This window comes from Saccopteryx leptura, chromosome 4 (genome assembly GCF_036850995.1).
Source record: "Saccopteryx leptura isolate mSacLep1 chromosome 4, mSacLep1_pri_phased_curated, whole genome shotgun sequence".
NCBI classification, from domain to species: Eukaryota; Metazoa; Chordata; class Mammalia; order Chiroptera; family Emballonuridae; genus Saccopteryx; species Saccopteryx leptura.
The window spans coordinates 216,871,285-216,891,346 of NC_089506.1; the positions used below are offsets into that span (position 1 = coordinate 216,871,285).

The window sequence follows — 20,062 nt, forward strand, 5'->3', positions numbered from 1 at the left end:
GAGGAAAGAGAAAAATTCTTGTTTTGAGGTTGGTGGGGGCAAGAAAATGGAGGATGTGGAGGCCTGTGGTGAGGCCGGGGCCCCTTCAGCCCCCCCCTACCCCCAGGACGCCGAGGAGTGCGGCTGTGTGCAGGCCAGGTCGGTGCTGGGGAGGGGCCACGGCTGGGATGAAACGGGCCTCACGCCTTGAGGGGCTCGTGGGCAGTCTGACTTCCGATGGCCCACACGACCCCAGAGAGGGCAGGGTCTGGCTGGTGGCCTGGGATTGGCGCAGGAAGAGCTCCAGCGTGCCCCCTGTCTGCCGTGAAAGCAGGCCTCTGGGGGAGGGCCAGGAAATCCCCGCTGGGATTTTTGGGGGCCTTTGGAGCCTTTTTTTTGTGGTTTTACGGCCTCCTCAGCAAATATCTGTAAGGCCTGAGTTTGGGCTAGTCTCTGTTCCTCCTCCCGATTATTGAAGACCTTAAAGGCCTGGTTTAGGATGCTCCTTCTAATGTTTCTTTTTCCTGCCATATGTATGTCTTTGCTTCCCTTTGTTCACTCTCTCCTTCGCTTCCTCCCTCTGCACAAACCCTCTGCAACTTTCACAAACCTTCTTACCCATTCAGACATAAAAACAAACTTTCAGGGACAACCAAAGGTGAGTAATCAGCATTCAGAAGACATAACAGAGAAAACAGGAAACTTGCCCTGGCCGGTTGGCTCAGTGGTAGAGCGTCGGCCCGGCATGTGGAAGTCCCGGGTTCGATTCCCGGCCAGGGCACATAGGAGAAGCGCCCATCTGCTTCTCCACCCTTCCCCCTCTCCTTCCTCTCTATCTCTCTCTTCCCCTCTCGCAGCCAAGGCTCCATGAGAGCAAAGTTGGCCCGGGTGCTGAGGATGGCTTCATGGCCTCCACCTCAGGCGCTAGAATGGCACCAGGTGCAACAAAGCAATGGCCCAGATGGGCAGAGCATCGCCCCCTGGTAGGCATGCTGGGTGGATCCCGGTGGGCACATGCGGGAGTCTGTCTGTCCCCCTCCCCTTTTCTCAATTCAGAAAAAGAAAACAGGAAACTTTTGTCAACCCAAGCAGAGCAAACATACATTTTCTTTTAAGAACTTTAAAAGACATTAATTAAATTTAAACCAGTAGCAGTATCAAATGCTTTTCTAGACCACCTGGCTCAAAAAAAACAAAAACATTTGGAATACTTTTATACTTTACTATATATATAAACAGTACTGCTAATTGCAGAGAAGGCAAGACTCTTAACTTGTCCTTGGCAGCCTTTCAAGAAGGCCATAGCGAAGGGAGCAGATGGGCCCCTGAGCTGCTTGGATTTTAAACGAGCCATTGCAAGCCTTTTTTCCCCCTTTGAGTTGAGGTCCTGGTATTACTCCTCCCATTGGAGTGGTGTTAATTCTCCTATTGTTCTCAGGATTACAGCAGCTCCCAGACCTCCAGCAGGAAGCTTTAAGAAGTTTAAAAGACTTTATTTTCCCTTTTATTAAGATTTACCTTCCAGAAACTTGGATTTTAAAAGATGGCATAGATTATGTTTGGTGGGCTTTGTGAATTGTTTCTGGAGCCACACCTTTGATCTTGCAAAAACATTATTTGTAAAATAAGGACAGTGGTGTTCAATACCTCAAGGACCAGGTGGCCACCCAAATGTTGGCAAAGGACTGACAAATTCACTCGCCCATCTCAGGATTGTTTTCTACCTGGGTATATATTTCTTTCAGGCTCTGTAGCAGCTACAGAGAGATCTACATAATTTAAGGTCATCCTTGAGAGCCATAGAGGTTTGGATATATGACCTGGGACTGGACAAACAGGTCCAGCTGCAAGCTGACCAGTCAGCTAGAATGCAGCCAGGTGAACGCTAGTGGAACCGAGATTAAGCTGCTTATTTTAAAACAAAATTCAGGACACAAAGTTTAAACAAATGAATATCTGCAAACTAAATCTTCTAGAAGGAGTGACTGAGACACAACCCTTAGAACCTTATTTGACACCAACCAAGAGCACAGATGACAGCTAGAAGGTCCAGATGATACAAAGCCCAAATGCAGAGACAGAATTCCCAATGTGCGTAGAACAGCAAAACTTCAGACAGACAGACAGATAGACAGAGGAGATACATGAGACATATGAGGTAGATAAGAGCTCTCAAACTAAAATTAACTACATACAAACAAGACAATTACAGTACAGAGACATGAGCAGGACACTTCAATAAAATCTGATTAAACCAAATGGAGTTGCAATTTGGCCCTTAACATTGGAGAGGATGAACACAGAGCATCACAATAACAGGCCAAGACCTTACAGAATACAGAAACAAGTTCAGGATATACCATTCCATTCTGTTTACATTTAAAGGAGTGCTTCTTGCATATTCTAATTTTAAAACAGCGATGTACAGGAATGAAACTATTCTACAGAGTATATACAAACAGAACAGTATATCATAATGCTTTTCATTGATTTAGTTTAATATTTGAGCCTGCATTTTTCTTTTTTCTTTTTGTGACAGATACAGAGAGAGGGACAGATAGAAGCAGGCAGACAGGAAGGAGAGAGATGAGAAGCATCAGTTCTTCATTATGGCTTCTTAGTTGTTCATTTACTGCTTTCTCATATGTGCCTTGACTGGAAGGGTTCAGCAGAGTGAGGGACCCTTTGCTCAAGCCAGTGACCCTGGGGTTATGTCTATGATCCCACACTCAAGTCAGCAACCCTGCACTCAAGCTGGTGAGCCCACACTCAAGCCAGCGACCTCAGGGTTTTAAAAGGAGGTCTTCCGCATCCCAGTTCAATGCTCTATCCACTGCGCTACCACCCGGTCAGTCTGAGCGGCATTTTTCTATTTTTGAGAATAATTTGATAGGTGGAGCAGGAGAGACAGAGAGAATGAAGGGTGAAGAAGGACTGGACATTGGATTTCTGACCATTTCCACTGCAGTGACAGAAGTCATAGAGGTCTCCGATCATTGAAAGGCATTTTGGTTTGATGTTTCCCTTGAGACTGAGAAGGGTTAAATTTTTGAGGGGACAGCCTAAGGGGGTGGATTTCCGAAGTGTGGAGCGTGGAGCGTGTGCTGAGAGAGAATGGCAACGAAGGTGAGGGTGGGGGTGAGAACTGACAGTATCCCTGGGCGAGGCTGGCCATGGACAGACATCCCACGTGGTAGCCAAGCCACCTAGGAGAGTGAGGGGGGTCTCTTAGGTCAGGCATCCCTAAGTCTGAGGGGTCCCAAGGGCAGACGTGGGGGAGTCTTCCGGCCCAGCGCTAGGGCTTCCTATGGGGGCCAAAGCCGGAGAGAGCGCGAACAAGCAGACCCAGCAGAAAGGATCGTAGGCTCACTCGCTGGAATTGATGACCAGCGTGGACTGAGAAGTCAGCAATGGAGAGGAGACATTCCCAATGTCCGATGTCCTCCTTGGAGTGCCCAGGAGGGCCACAGGGGAGGAAGCCGGTGCAGGTTGGTCTTGAGACCCTGAGCTGGACTCAGAGCTTAGCCTAGGACAAGCTGCTACTGTCGACTGCTCTCCGAGTCACAAGCCCAAGATGGTCAGGGACCGGAGCTGCCCAAGTGGGATCCTCCTGGGTTTCGGCACCCAATGTTAGGTCACCAAAGGAGGGATGCACCAGTCTTATAAACTGATGAGTTTTATAAGAAATGTATTTATGCATCTGTGAATAGCTGGGGTGAGACCCCAGTGGCATCAGCCCTGAGGGTCCGGGATGTAAGCTTTTGTAGGGTTAGTGAGCAAGGTTTAGCCTGGAGGTCAGTTTGGGTAAAATATTTTGGGGTGGGGTGTGGGGATGTGCTCAAGCGGAAGGTGGGGTGAGGAGGTAGGTCACTTACTGAGGTAAGGGGTCACTTACTGAGGAAGTTGTCCCCGTGGGGACAGCCTAAGAGGGTGGTGTCGGCCCGGTGATGAGGGGTATCAGTCCGGGTTGCTCAGATAGAAAGTGCTAGATCACTTCAGGTTTAACCTGGCTTTGGAGAGGTTTCTCGGTAAAGGACCCTGGACCCGAACCTAACGCCCTCAGTTCGTTAGCCTCCACATAAAGTCCAAATTCTATCATGTGATATAATGACCACCCCTTCTGCCATTTCACAACTTGGATCTGATGTTGAAATCATGTTGAGTGTAAGTGAAGTGATCACCTTTCTCCAAGATAAATTCCACCTTCTGTGAATAATAGCAGCAAGCCTGTGAGACTCCTCGCCACCAAGACATATCCGGGTTAGTCTGGGACCCCTCTAGAGCTAATGATTGTCCAGGGAAGTTATGCACAGGGACTTGGCAAATGTTACTTCTTAGTTCTGAGGTCACTGGGATATCTTAAAGACTTTTAAGGGCAGAAAGAATGAGGTGATCTAGCTGTACCTTATCCTAAAGAAGATGAGTTGGTAATTTCATTGTACTCACATTAAACTAGTCTTTGTGAAATGTACTGGCTGAGTATTATGATTGCTTTATACAAGCCATAGGGTGAAGGGATTGAGTAAAGAGAGGAGAACCTTTACTTTGAGTAAGTCTCAGATTTCCATAAAGGTATGGGTTCCTGTCATCAGTCATCCTTTTTTGTGTGTGTGTGACAGAGAGAGAGAGAGAGAGAGAGAGAGAGAAAGGGACAGATAGACAGGAAGGGAGAGAAATGAGAAGCATCAATTCTTTGTTGTGGCTCCTTAGTTGTTCATTGATTGCTGTCTCATTTGTGTCTTGACTGGGGGGGGGGGGGGCGCTCCAGCAGAGCCAGTGACTCCTTGCTCAAGCAACCTTGGGCTCAAACCAGTGACCTTGGGCTTCAAGCCAGCGACCTTTGGGCTCAAGCCAGCAACCATGAAGTCATGTCTATGACTCCACGCTCAAGCCAGCGACCCCACACTCAAGCTGGTGAGCCTGCACTCAAGCTGGCCACCCTGGGGTTTTGGAGTCCTCCATGTCCCAGCCCGAGGCTCTATCCACTGTGCCACCACCTGGTCAGGTCATCAGTCATCGTTGAGTCTATATGGAGATCCTGTTGAGTCTATATGGAGATCCTGTGTGTGACAGAGAGAGAGAGAGAGAGAGAGAGAGAGAGAGAGAGAGAGAAAGGGACAGATAGATAGTAAGGGAGAGAAATGAGAAGCATCAATTCTTTGTTGTGGCACCTTAGTTGTTCATTGATTGCTGTCCCATTTGTGTCCTGACTGGGGGGGGGGGGGTGCTCCAGCAGAGCCAGTGGTGAAATGGAGAGCTATAGCCTTTTATTTCCTTCTTAAAATCCAGTTTTCTGTTTGATTTGGTTACTGTCTGTTTATCTGTGGGGATAATAATAAGTTACTCTCTCCTCCCTCTCTATCATTGTTCCTGTCTTTCATCATTTTTCTTTATCAGTTTCTTTTTTTTTCTTTTTTTTATTATTCACTGAGAAGCAAGGAGGCAGAGAGACAGATTCCCCTCATGTGCCCGACCGGGATCCACCCAGCAAGCCCACTAGGGGGCGATGCTCTGCCCATCTGGGGCGTTGCTCCATTGCAACCAAAGCCATTCCAGCCCCTGAGGCGGAGGCCATGGAGCCATCCTCAGTGCCTGAACCAGCTTTGTTCCAGTGGAGCCTTGGCTGTGGGAGGGGAAGAGAGAGACAGAGAGGAAGGAGAGGGGGAGGGGTGGAGAAGCAGATGGTGCTTCTCCTGTGTGACCTGACCGGGAATTGAACCCAGGACTTTCACACACTGGGCCAACGCTCTACTGCTGAGCCAGAGCCAGTTTCTATTTTTATCAATCTCTCTTGTCTTCTTCCTTTCTTCCTTCTTTCCCCCTTTCTCCTTCTTTCTCTTTTTTTTCTCCCTCTAATTCCATCTTTCCTCCCTCCCTCTATCCCACCACCCCTCCCTGCCTCTATTTTTTTTTTTCTTTCTCAACTGCTGGTTTAATTTTTCTCTCTCTCATTTTTCTTTCTTTTTATCTCTGTTCCCCTATCCTTTCCTCACTTCCATTCCCACCCTCCCTTTCTTCCTTCAACACCTAACATGGCAAGATTTTGAGCGAGTAACCAGGGAAAGGCAAAAAATCAGATGTCTTGTCATAAAGCATCTCACATCTCCGGAGGAAGGCAGACGACCCAAAGGGAAATAGAAGGGAATGGAGGGAAGGACCCAACGGAGAGGCGCCTGCAGGTACCCGCGGGCCTCGGCTGGCCCAGACCTTCTCCGCTTCTTACCTAGAAGCTTCGTCTGCTGGGTTTTCCCCGGGACAGATTCGAGCAGGTCCAGGGCAGACTCCATCTGCTGAGACGAATCAGTCCAGGTTGGTCACCATGACCCCAATAGGGCAGAACTTGTTAGAGGAATTGCTGTAGGGTGAGGGGAAGCTCTGGAGGCTGCAAGCCCCAAGTCACAAACTCCTGAGCCTGGAAAATTCCCCGGGCTGCCCCCTGTGCAATAAGGAGGTTCATAAAATACTCTGGGACAAGGAAAGGAAGCAAATGACCAGAATAGGCATGAAAGTCGGACAACTAATCTCCAACATACTCTAGGGCGGGGACAAGCAGGGCGGCGAACTGACAGGACGCAGTGGTCAGACTTCCGAGCTTGACCCCAGACTCTCTTCACTGCCTTTTCCAAGACTCAATTTCCCCACTGAGTAAACCTCAGAATAATAACTCTGCTGAGTTGCTGTGAAGGTGAAATGAGGTTACGCAGGCTAAGTTCTTGGGCATGGGTCAACACTCCAAACCATTAGCCATCATTATGCATCTGGAGTAGAGACAATAGACATCAAAGAGTTAGGAAGCCTGGCGCTGACTTTCATCTCCATCATTTCCTACTGGTGTGTCTTTGGCAGAACTAAAAAACCTCCCATTTTATCTTTCTCACCCGTGGGAAGGGATGTGTGATGTTGAGGACTCTTCCATTGCTAATATTCCTGAACCCTAAGATATAGGTGATGAGGAGAATTCACTGAGGCTTCTGGATACACAGCTCAGCTTGCCAGAGCATTGGTGTAGAAGTCAGGTGGTTTGGAGTTTGAGAAAATACTAATATAGTTTGAGGAATACTAATATAGAAAAATGTGGGTTCGTCAGTTTCGGGTCATTGGCTTGAGCAAGAAAATCGTCCACACAATCCCAGAGCTCACCAGCTTGAGCCCAAAGGTTGGTGGCGTGAAAAACTCAAGGTCGCTGGCTTGAACAACAGGACTCTGGCATAGCCCCAGTCAGGGCGTGCATGAGAAGCACAACTAAAGTGAAAGCAACTACGAGTTGATGCTTCTCACCCTCTCTCTCCCTTTCTGTTTCTCTTTCCAAAATACATGAATAAATAATAGCAGCTATTATTACTGAATTTATTATTTGATTTAATATTGGAGGTCTTCCCTGCCCACTTCTCAACAGTGGTGGGCTCGCATGCGTCTTAGAATTTCTGGTTTCACCGTCCTCACCTGTAAAGCGAGGTAGTTGGACTAGAGGATCATCTATTTCTAACATTCTGAGGTTTAAAGATGGAAACGCCTCCAACTATGCGGCGAAGTCTCATTGCGATGTGTCTGACACAGCTCTAAAGCGGATCAATGGCAGAGAGTAGGGAGGTGGTGCTGGGGGGAGGGGCAGGGCTGTCCTTGGGAGGATGCTGCCATATATAGTTCAGGGGCAATAGCTTTGTGCCATGAAACAGTGCTTGTGGGCGGAAAGGGGTATCCAAATTAATATAATTCTTCAAATGGAATCTTGGTGATAGCCTAAGATGGCAGGGATGAGTGGTCAGTCTTTTCTCTTGGCAAAGCACCTCTTCTTAGACTGACTCCTCCTTGCCAATGCCTCTTGGGAAGTTGGTAACTTTGGGACACCCCCTCCCGCCTCCCAGGACCCCATACTCCCACCAGGTGACAGAGATGGAAGAGCACATGTTCCTTACCCCGTAGCCAGAGAAGATGCCTATGCACCTGATCGGTTTGACCCTGATGCCCAAGTCTCCTTCTGCACCAGGGGACAGAGCGTGGCCCTTGTCATCTACAACCTGGAAGAATGATCTGCATAACAGGAGATGCCTTGGAAAGCAGCATGGAAGAGCCGAGTTGATCGATTTGGAGACCAAATCAATTTTAGCTCAAATCTTGAGCTAGCGGTGCAAACAAGAACCAGAAACCAAGGGAAACCAGCAGTTTGAAACCCAGATCTCTAATCCATCCCCCTAGAATGGATTAGGTGTAGTCCCTAATTGAGACTGGACCAGATGAACTTGGGAAGCTTCTGGCTTTTTAAGCTCAGGAAGTGTAGCAGTCTCCCATTGTCTTTGAGGCCCGAAGTCTGGGACATCAGACAGATCAAACCTCAAACTACAACTCTGCCACCTTCCTTGTTGTCTGTGAGCTCCTTAAGCTCTAAGTCTCAGTGGTTCATCTCTAAACAGAGAAAATAACAGCTGTTGTTTTTTTGTTGTTGTTGTTTTTGTTTTTATCTACTTATGTTGAGAAAGGCAGGGAGAGAGAGAGAGAGGCAGGAACATCAGACTGCTCCTGTATGTGTCCTAACTGAGGAATCGAACTTCGAACTGGCAACCTCAGTGTTTCAGAACAAAGGACTAAAACTACACTAAAAGCTGCAACCAACCGAGCTATCCGGATAGGGCGTAACAGCTTATTTCACATGACTGTTATCAGAATAGAATAGGACACTAAAGAAGAACCCCAAGAAAACAAAAAAACAACCCTACATAAATGGAGCTGGTTACCATATTTGGAGCGGGCAATGACATTTAATACTGAATAGAATATAAATTGTTACTCTCTCGATCTGTGTAGCTACACACAGAAGCAGAGATACACATACACAAATTCTATGGCTTGGTATTGAGCCCAAAGAAATAACAAAGGAAGCGAGCAAAATTGTAGCTACAACATATGCATTGTAATGTTTTTACTGGCGAAAATTTTAGATCATCTATTGAACAACGAACTGCATGAAGAGTGGTGAAACCACGCTATCTACTGCTATGTAGTCATTGAAAATCCTGGGGTATGCCGGCATTAATCGATCCTGGAAGATACTCACTAAGATTGTTAAACGATGAAAGTAAGTAACAAAATGACATGTCAAAAATTTACCCCTATTATTTTTTTAATAAATGTATATATTTAGGCCCTGGCTGGTTAGCTCAGTCGGTTAAGAGTGTCATCCTAAAAGGACAAGGTTGCGGGTTCAATCCCCAGTCGGGGCGCACACAGGAAGCAGCCAATGAGTGCACAACTGAGTGGAACAAATGATTGCTTCCCTTCCCCCTCTCCTCTCTCCCTTCCTCTCTCTGTCTCTCTAAAAATCAACCAAAGGTTAAACCCTGGTCTGATAGCTCGGCTGGTTGGAATATCATACCAGAGAATGGAGGTTGCCGGTTTGATTCCCGGGTCAGGGCACGTACAGGAGCAGCTCAATGTTCCTGTCTTTCTCTCTCTGCCTCTCAAAAATAATAATAATAATAAAATGTATATATTTATATAACTAACTAACCAACTAATTTGTTAGCTTTTCAAAGTGTGTTTTTTTTCTGCTTAAGAATGTTTCCCTTTCCTTTCTCCCTCCTTTTATACATTATTTTAATATCTTTACTTTTTATTAGTTTTCCTCAGTGAAGAATGCAATAAACAAGTTGTTGAAAACCGTGTGTTTCCCATTTCCCCTCCGGCCTGAGCGCCCTGACACACCTGCACATCGTCCTGGGGAATCACAGCCCCCGGCGGGCGGCCAGGTTGGACTTCCGTTGTGTTGGCAACTCTACAGGCGAGTCCCCGTGGAAAGCGGCAGACACTGGGGCTAAGCTCGGGAGGGTCCTGAGATCGCAGGAAAACAAAAAACTCAGCAGGGCGGGTCCTGACACAGTCCGGTCCGGTCCGGTCCGGAAGACGGCTCACCTTTGGTGGCTCCATCCCTCCCTTTCCTTGGCTCTGTCCCCCTCACCGGACCCCATCGGAGCCGTCGCTCTAAATTGTTTGGAAAGCAGTCTGGTTGACGACTCCCCGGGAAGAAGGAACTAACAACTGCATCACAATCTTTTTAAGGGAAGCCATGCTTTCCTAAGAGACCATGGACACCAGAAGTCCTTAAAAACAGTATGGGGTTAAATTACCTCCCATAAGAGGGCCGGTCTTGCTTGAATCCTGAAATAAATTCTCCTCAGAGACGCTGTTGTCCACAAGCACAGTTTCTAAAGCAGGCCCCCTGCCATGACCGCATGTTTTCCCCGACATTTACAAAGTTCTTCCACAGCACCGCACCGTGAGCCCTCCTGGGAGTTCTGCCAGGGGACCCCTAAGAGTGGCAGTGAGGAGGTGGGAAGTGTTGTGAGCCACAAGTAAGAGGCGCTGGGGAGGGAAGTGGGGGTGGGGGGAGAGGAAGTACTTCCCAGATTGTTTTGATAAGCAGCGCAAGGAGTCCACGTGGTGCTCAAGGGGTCCCAAGACTGCCCAGAAGCCATCTCAGCAGGTGAGGTGGGGGTCCAGTGGGCGCTTCCCCTTATCCCTCACTTCCATCTGAGCAGCTCAGTATAGTGCCTGACACGTTTGCTATTCAGGTCTCTGCTAAAAGGCTACCCCACTACAGATGACTTTCCTGAGCACCATTTCTGAGAAACCAAGCCTTCACCCCACCCCACCCCCATCTCGCTCATCTTGACTGTTCTCCAGAGAACTCACTGTCTGCCGTGACAGACATTTATTAGCTGATGTCTCTTCCCCCGCTCCCACGAGAAGGCAATCGCCACGAGAGCGGGAGTTTGGCCCGTTTTATTCTCTGAATTTTCATCAGTCCCTAAGCTTACGGTTCCCCTCGGGGCACGTCTCGTGTCAGTCTGGCCGTAGAACTCGCGATGTCCAGTCCTGGGCGAGACTTCAGTCCTCCAGAGCGTCTGGGTGGAGGGTCTCCCCTCTATGGAAGCAGTTCCGTAGATGTGGGAACTTGTAACTGAAGAAGAGAAGAGAAGAGAGGTAAGTGTTCCCCCACAGCCTCCCTGAGCCAAACTCTGCCCAGGCCTCGAGCTGGATTCTGGGTGCTTTGATGACGTTGACTTCATAGGGCAACCATGCTCAGAAGGTCGGATAGATGTGTGTAAGTGGGGGAGGCAGGAGGATGGGCCAATAGATCCAGAGGTTCTTACCATGGCATGGACCTGTAGGGCCCAAAAGGTGACCACCAGGCAGATACTTGCTTGGTGCCGGGATATAAAAGTAAGCAGAACATGGAACACATACTCAAGGTTAGTGGATGAGAGTACATGTTCAAGTTGTAACGTGCACCTAATCCAAGCTTCTGGGCAGCTCCCAGTGAAGGTCATGTGTGAGCTGACCTGTGACAGGTGAGCAGAGGTCAGGTTGACCAGAAGGTCAAAGAACAGTGTTCCAGGAAGGCCCAAAGCGGGGGAAAGCATTGTGCATTTAGTTAACAGAAAGAGTTGGAGGACAAGGGATTCTTGTCCTGGATTTAGAGCAATTGTCTCCTGTCCCCCAGTTCAGGGATGGTACTAAAATACTACCTGTCTCTGTAGGTCTATAAGCCCATATGTGATGATTCAGCACATATATCAATTAAGAGTCTTATCTCTTCAAGTCTCAAGTCTGTCTTCACCTCGGGACGACGGCATGTGATGTCCGATGCTATCACCTCTGTGTTCACAGGCTCCACACTCACCTTTCTCTGCTAGGCAGTCTGGCATGTGCCCAGGGGCGTGAACAGGGAGAGGTCATTAGTGTCCTGCTATATGTCAAAGAAACCAAGTGGGCAATATTGGGTGACATTGGTTGATAAAATTATCCAGGTTTCTGGTGTACGATTCTATGATGCATCATTTGTATATTATATTGTGTGTTCCCCATGTCAAGTCAAGTCTCCTTCCATCACCATTTACCCCTTCTTTCTCTTCTATCTGTCCCTAGCCCCTTTTTCCTCTGGTAATCACAAAACTGTTGTCTGTTTCTATGAGTTTTTTTTTTTCTTTTCTTTTCTTAATCCCTTCATCTTTTTCTCATGAATTCTTGATGAAGGTTTTCTGGGTCATCCATTCCTGACTTGTATAAATGCCCATCCAGGTTTCATAGGCTCTAGTTGACTTTCAGTAGACCACACCTGAATGGTGACATACTCCTGGGGCCCCCTATGGAGGCCTGGTCTTCAAAGGTGACATTCTGAGGAACATCAAGAGGATCTTTGGGAACCATCAGAGTGACCTTTGAGTGCTACTGTGGCTCATTCACTCTGAAACATCACTCCCTCCTCACAGAGGAAAATCTAATCAAATACTCTCTGGCCGGGGACGACCAGCTCCTTGCAGGCTGAGTGGGTGGCGGGAGAGGGAGCACAGCTGGAGGGAGAGCAATGGGGTCTGTACCAAACTCTCCCGAAACATCTGTAGAGTGGAGAATGCTGGTTATATCCTAGACTGGGATTGGAGACATCTTTTACTTTCTCCATTATGGATTTTAGAGCTCTAAAGATACGGTGATGAGCACAGACAGATACGAGCCTGGCCTTCCTGGTGTTTATCGTGTAGGGAAAGGCAATTTTTAAGAGTTCATTTATTTCGTCCTCTTTTTCCACTGGGTTCCATGCATATTATGCCACCTTCTGATATGGCTTCTGTGGTATGTGTTAAGGAAAAATACCATTAAATTTGAATAGCTGTAATTTCCCCCACCTGCCTGCCACGGGGGTCAGATCCTATAAGAGAGCTTTCTTTGTTTTCCCTCGTGTGGGTGATGGGGGGGGGCATAAACACGAACAAGCTGAGAGATGAGTAGCTAGTTGGCTTTATGGAGGAGGTACCTGAAGTCCCCATGGCAAAAAGCCAGTTCTGAAAGGAGAGAAAGCGAAGAGGAGGGGGAGATGTGAGTGTTGCCGTCAGCAGTGCAACGCCGTGAAGGGCGGGATCTGTGAAGGCCTTGTGAGGAAGTTAGGCCGTGTGACTCCCTCCTCAATCAAGAGACCTTCAGTAAAGATCCTGAGACTTTCCAGGGCTCCTTGGGAAAGCATTGCAGATGTGATGATCGGGTGCAGTGAGACTTAAGACTAGACCAGGAAGTCCCGGATTTCTTGGCCACGCTGTGGGCTCTCACCTGAAAGGGCGGTGCCGCCCTGGCAACGGGAGTTCTGGTCAGTCCGTTCTTACTGCCCCGTAGGACTCCGCAGACTCCTGGTTTATACCTTGGTCTCTAGTGAGTTGCGTTAGGAGGCGTCTATCCCGTGGGGTTGCTGACAAAACGGAATTTGTGGTCCTGCAAAGCTGGGGACCAAATTCATCAGCAGTCACTCCTCTGAGAGGCTGCCTCCTCAGAGGCCCTCCTTCGGCAGAGATTGCGTCGTTCACTCTTTCGTCTAACAAATGTTTCTATGATTTACCAGGCACTGGGCTAAGTACTAAAGATACAGTGATGAGCCCCAACAGAAACGAGCCTGGCCTTCATGGTGTTTATCATATAGGGCAGTGGTAGTCAACCTGGTCCCTACCGCCCACTAGTGGGCGTTCCAGCTTTCATGGTGGGTGGTAGCGGAGCAACCAAAGTATAAATAAAAAGATAGATTTAACTATAGTAAGTTTTTTTGTTTTGTGTTGTTTTGTTTTTTGCATTTTTCCGGAGCTGGAAACGGGGAGAGACAGTCAGACAGACTCCCGCATGTGCCCGACCGGGATCCACCCGGCACGCCCACCAGGGAGTGATGCTCTGCCCCTTTGGGGCGTCACTCTGTTGCATCCAGAGCCATCCTAGTGCCTGAGGCAGAGGCCACAGAGCCATCCTCAGCGCCTGGGCCATCTTTGCTCCAGTGGAGCCTTGGCTGCGGGAGGGGAAGAGAGAGACAGAGAGGAAGGAGAGGGGGAGGGGTGGAGAAGCAGATGAGCGCTTCTCCTGTGTGCCCTGGCCGGGAATCGAACCCGGGTCCCCTGCACGCCAGGCCTATAAATTTTATAAAGTAAAGTTACTTCCCAACTTTATAAATCACCATTACTGTGGAACCGGTGGGCGGTTAGAAAATTTTACTCTAACAGAGATATGAAAGTGGGCGGTAGGTATAAAAAGGTCGACTACCCCTGATATAGAGGATGAAGAGTGGGACAGACTTGAACGAAATTATGTCACAAATGTAAAATTGTCACAATGGCAGGAAACAGGCACTTGCTCTGAGAGACTGTAACAGAGGGATCTGGCCCGGTCAGGGAGACCTGATGGTTCGGAGGGAAAGGGGACTGAGACGTGCTCTGTCCAGGCAGAGGCCGGGTAGGAGGACCGCATGGCAGATGTGGAACCCCTGGAGAAGACTGGGAAGGCTGAAATGGACGGAAGAGGGGGAGTTGGGGCAGGAGACAGGGGCTCCAGATCATGACATGAACACATGTGCGTTTTAAGAAGATTTCTCTAGCCAGAATGGATGAGGGGAGACCATTTAAGAGGCCCTTATTCAGTCCTATTAATGGATATACGTGCATCCCCCCAAAAAATCCCCACACGGGCCACAAGGGGGCATGCATGAGGTGTTCACTGTGGCAGGTCCGTCACCACGGGTCTGAATAACTAAAATGTGGGCGTCCGCTATGAAATAGTGCACAGTTGTTCTAAGTAACGGACTAAATACCCACACAGCAACAAGGACAGGTCTTTAAATCTTAAAAGCATGGTGCTGAGTAGAAAGTGTAAGAAATATAGTGAGCTTTATAGCACAGTACCATTTACGTAAATTAAAAATACATGCACACTACACATGTTTTCCAAAGACGCTCCCACACCACTGGGGAAGGTGGCAGGGGTGGAAAAAAGAGAGAAAGGGCCATAAATATATAAAACCAGAGAAGGGCCATGCAGAGCCCAGTGACGATGGTCTGCCATAAAGTGAGAAATGAGTAACCCAACCTGTGCACCCAAAATTTAAAATAAAAAATCTTGCAATTGTTTAGGCAAGAGCGGAGGCAGCTTGGACTAGGGTGGACGTGGTGATGAAAAGCGGCTCGACTATGTTATACAAACGAACGCATGTAAAGCATTTCAACAGTGCCAGATACAACAAATGCCAGCTGTTCTAAGGTCCACATTGCAGACCCTTAGTGATGAAATAAACATGTAAGGGAAGAGTGAGGTCAAGGATAATTCCTAGGTGCTGGGTTGGCCAATGATGCCAAGTGGGAGGTGAGAAAAATGAAAAGTGGGAACCCACAATTATTTTTGAGGAATTTGAATGAGAAGGGGAAGATACAGCTGTTCTTTACATATGGACAACACTCTAAAACATGATTTTAAAATCAATTTCGTGGTTTCAACCAGCATTTTTTTTTTTGTATTTTTCTGAAGTGAGAAGCTCAGAGGCAGACAGACAGACTCCAGCATGTGCACGACCAGGATCCAGCCAGCATGCCCACCAGGGGGTGATGCTCTGCCCATCTGGGGTGTTGCTCCGCTGCAACCAGAGCCATTCTAGAGCCTGAGGTGGAGGCCGTGGAGCCATCCTCAGTGCTCGGGCCAACTTTGCTCCAATGGAGCCTTGGCTGCAGGAGGGGAAGAGAGAGGCAGAGAGGAAGGAGAGGTGGAAGGGTGGAGAAGCAGATGGGCGCTTCTCCTGTGTTGCCTGACTGGGAATCGAACCAGGATTTCCACACGCCATGCCAACACTCTACTGCTTAGCCAACTGGCCAGGGCCTCAACCAGCATTTTTTAAAGATTTTGTTTATTGGTTTTAGGGAAAGGAGAGAGAGAGAGAAAGAAAAAGTGGAGGAGGAGAGGGAAACATCAACTCATCATTGCATCTTGTATGTGCCTTGACTGGGCAAGCCTGAGGTTCCAAACTAGCAACCTCAGCATTCTAGGTCGACACTTTATCCACTGTGCCACCATAGGTCAGGCTCTAAAACACTTCTTAAAAATTAATAAAGTAATTCGGGTTTATTGTAGAAACATCAGAAATGATAAATTCAAACAAATTATCGTGAGTCCGAAATATCTCCTTTGGAGCAAGTAAGGTTCATGTTTGACATTCAGGAGAGAAGCATTGCTCCTGAGACCCGTACAAATGCAAACTTGTGAAATTCCTGCTGGCACAAGGGTCATAAAATGCTGGCTACAGAACTGAGACCAGGTAAATTGTCATGCCATTCATTGTGATAAGACATCACAGGGGGGGAAAAAACGCTCGATGGACAAAAATGATGCGTGAAGTTTTGGGCTGAAACAGTTTGTGTTGAAGTGTGAGATTCTTTCAATGAATACAAAAATATTGAGGGCCTATTATGTGCCAGACACTGTACTAAGTACTGGGAATGCATAGGTGAACAAAACAGATGATCCTAACCTCACCGAGTTGGCCAGTTTATGAAATAATGAAACAGATAAATATATAATCATAAACTTTGGTATGAGTTATGTAAGAAATAAGAACCTAACAGGTAAACTATAACAGTTAAATATTTGCTCACATCCTAACTATGTTCCTGAGGTGGTTTCCTAAAAGCGCGATTTCTGGGTCTACAGATCTGCTTGTTCTTTAATTGTTTTTTAAAAATCATATAGACTATTTTTTAGTCTTTAGTTTTGAGTTCACAGCAAAATTGAAATAGAAAACAGAGTTCTCATATACCCGCCGCTCCCCCTCAAACAACAATATTCTTCTTTTCTACTTTTAAAATATATGTTCTTTTACAGAGGCTTTGGGAAATGGGAAAGGATACTGGAAACACAGAAGGACCCTGGTTTATTAAAACAAGGCTCAGCTTAAGAGTTGGGAAGTATGTAAAGTAAAAACTACATTTCCCAAGGGGCAGCGCGGCACGTCACAGAGTTTGCACGACGCATGCGTAGAGGGGTCCTCCGCGAGGCGACTCGGTTCAAAAGAGGGAAAAAGCGTGGTTCTCGACGTGCCGCGAACCTTCGAAGGCAGGCGCCTTATTATCCAGACTGTGAAAAGCATTCCGGGGCGCGCCAACGCCCGCCCCCGCAATTCCAGCGCGACGTGCTCGTTCCACCGTGGGTCGGTAGGTGGGGCTGGGTCGCGATCTGACATCTCCAGCGAATGGCGGGAGCGGAGAACTGGGGTCTTCCCGCCGCGTCCCCATTCCGCGGCCTCGCCGAGGCTGCTCCCGAGAGGCGGTGCGCACGCGCCTGGTCCCCGTGGGGCGAGGCGGGGCTCAGGAGGAAGGGCCCGCGCGGGCCTCGGGGGGTCTGCGCGTGCGCCCGCAGGTGCCGCTAACCTGGGAAGCCGCAGCCGGCGGAGCTTGGCGCGGAGTCGGCCCAAGTGCGATCTTCAGCCCAGGTGGTGCGAGGACGCGAGGGCTGAGAATGGGCTCCAGGCTCCGGCAGCTTTTATTACAGGATCAAGATGTGCTCCTATCTGCAGTTAGCTGCCTTCTCTCAATTCTCCGCCCTCGTTTGCAGCCAAAGCTTCAGTCTTGACTCACTAGCACCTTTTCTCCTCCGGTGAACTAGCCCACTGAACTAGCCAGAGCAACCAGGGATCTCGAGGTCGCCACATTCAATGTTAAGTTCTCAGCTCCTACGCGGTATTTGATGCAGCTGATCACTGCCCCTGGCTTGGGGCACGTTCTCGTTCTCAGTGGCCTCTCGTCTCTCTTCCCGGGGTCCTTGCCCCTCTTTCTTTAATGGTTGTACTGCCCCCGAGGCCTTACTCGACTGGCTTCCCTGCCTTCACTTCCAGGAGTGAGCTATTTCAAGGCATTAAATATAAATACCATCTGTTGTGACAATTCCCAGGTTACTACCTTGAAACTCAGTGCTCTACTTTGAATCAGATTTTTATTATATCAGCTCCCATGGGGCATCTCTTAAATGACTGAAATTTTGAGTGTTACCCTCCACGTTCCACAGTCACCCGTTCTTCCAGTTCCTTGGGCCAAACAGCTTGAGTTATTCTTGATGTCTTTTGCTTCTCTCTCCTCCCCCTCCCCCTCCCATCAGTCTGTTAGCACATATTTATCCTTGAGGCTTTGAAATTTCACTGCTGAGTGTTTAATTGTAAATACTCTCTTTGGCACTTGATTGGTCCTTTCTGCCTGAGAATTTGTGTTTTCATTTCTTTGACATTCTTTGTCATTACTGAGATTTATCTATTTTTCTGTGTTCTGTCCTATATGCTCATCTTGAAGTGTTTATTTCACCTACAGATAAGTATATGGAACTATTTGTTTAATATCTGTGTTTTTTCCTGGACTGAAAGTTTCCTAAGAGAGACTGCAATATATCCCCCATGCCTGGCACAGAGTCGGTGCTTGGTAAATACTGTTAAATGGATGAGTTTATAAAAGGAAAGTACTTTTTTTCCATAGGTGGGAAGTAGACAGTCCCTCCTAGAGTATGTTGATAACAACAACCTTTTATTCGGGAGTCAGGGAGAAGATATGGAATAGTCCAGCTTCAGAATTATTGCTGTGCTTATGACTTTAAAGACTGTTTTAAGAGATTTCCAGGATTTGGTTCAGCAGTCTGTTTTGAGGACTTAGTAGGTGCCAGGCACTGTGCTGGTTGCTGGGAATAGAAAATGAATAAAACTGCATCCCATTCTGCTAAGAGCTCATGATTGGGCAGGAGAGACAAGTGAAACCGTTTTTCAGTGTATATGTGACAAGTGCAAGGATAAAAGTTTATGTATGGTGCTTTGAAAGTTTTGATTGCCTTTGGCACTGGAGCAGATTGGGGCCTAGGGCAGCCAGGTCGCCCTGCCAGTCATTTCTGGCTGTGGCAGCATTGTTCTTGACCCCAGTATGCTGCTCGAGTATTACCGCGTTCTCTGGGTGCTGTGGTGTGGGAGGTGGCAGGTTCTGCTGGAAGAGTGCGAGTGCTGCTGCCATTTGACTTGTGCCCTGAAAGAGGAGTAGATTTGTGAGATCTCCAGAAGGAGGGGAAGGATTAAAGGGCACATCAGGCCGACATAACAGTTTGGGCAGGCATGACGGAAGCATGGAAGTCTGTGCTTGTTTGGGATGGGGTGCTGGGACTGTTCAGGGCCGGTCCAGTCGGGAATTTCAGTGACTGCTGTTCTGGAGCTGGAAGTGGACATGTGCCAAGCCACAGGATTTCTTCTTTTTCTCTCCTAAATTTATATATTATACAAAGGTTCTTACAAAGGCTTAAGAAGTGAGTCTCATTTAGAGTTTTGGTGAATCATCTGCATTGGAGAAAATATTTCATTTATGTCACTTCAGAATTTGTGGTCACTGTCCACGGAGTGGAAGGTGGTGTGGGTAACATGAACCAATGGAAGTTGGATGCTGATGATAATGAGGGCTATTTGAGCCCATACGGCTTCCGTTGGAGACTCAGACAAATCTGGATTTGAATCCCACTCCTGCCCCTTTTTACTAGCATGACCTTGATAATGTCATTTCTCCAAGACTCACTTTTCCACAGTGCTAAATGAATAGGACTTACTTTGCAGGATTGTTAGGAGGGTTAAACAGGATAATCTATGTAAAAGTACTTAGCACATGGTAGATACTCAGTAAGGAATAGCTGTCATTATCACCTTTATTTTTTTTTACTTCTTTTTTTCAGATGCACAGTAAATCACCATCAGTGTAATCATAATAACCTAACAGGTGATGGACAATTTCCAGTAGACAGATTTTTCTAAATATATCCATGATCTGTTTTGCTATTGAATATGTGAGGTTCCAAGTTAAGCTTGGAATTGGAAGGAAGAGCACAGATTTTTAGTTTTCAGTCTTGGAATCTCAGCTTAACTACCAGTATTTCCTACCTGAGTTACCTAGCATAACAACCTTTCTGAACTTGAGTGTCCCCAGATGTAAAGAGGCCTGCCTATAGGATTGCTATAAAGTTTAAATGAGAATCGTTTTTTAAGCTCCCATATAGAAGCATGGTCAGTACTAGGGGGAAAAATGTCACTTTCTTCTTAACTTTTTTTTTTTTTTTTCTGAAGCTGGAAACGGGGAGAGACAGTCAGACAGACTCCTGCATGCGCCCGACCAGGATCCACCCGGCACGCCCACCAGGGGCGATGATCTGCCCACCAAAGGGCGATGCTCTGCCCCTCCGGGGCGTCGCTCTGCCGCAACCAGAGCCACTCTAGTGCCTGGGGCAGAGGCCA

The 20,062-nt window shown here is 47.7% G+C and overlaps 2 protein-coding genes across 5 annotated transcripts in view; one reads left to right on the forward strand and one right to left on the reverse strand.

The window, feature by feature from the left end:
- The window catches only part of ACSM1 (acyl-CoA synthetase medium chain family member 1), a 53,641-nt gene extending 49,694 nt beyond the window's left edge, over positions 1 to 3,947 (reverse strand). The window contains exon 1 of the mRNA XM_066383165.1: positions 3,875 to 3,947. The gene's annotated coding sequence lies outside the window, so the exon portion shown is untranslated. The remainder of the gene's footprint in view (positions 1 to 3,874) is intronic.
- A 12,849-nt stretch (positions 3,948 to 16,796) lies between these two features.
- The window catches only part of SGF29 (SAGA complex associated factor 29), a 29,186-nt gene continuing 25,920 nt past the window's right edge, over positions 16,797 to 20,062 (forward strand). For 2 of the 4 annotated variants that reach the window (XM_066383185.1, XM_066383187.1), the window contains exon 1: positions 16,797 to 16,973. The gene's annotated coding sequence lies outside the window, so the exon portion shown is untranslated. Of the gene's footprint in view, positions 16,974 to 17,018; positions 17,234 to 20,062 lie in introns of those variants that run through there. The other 2 variants (XM_066383188.1, XM_066383189.1) reach the window with 2 other exon arrangements.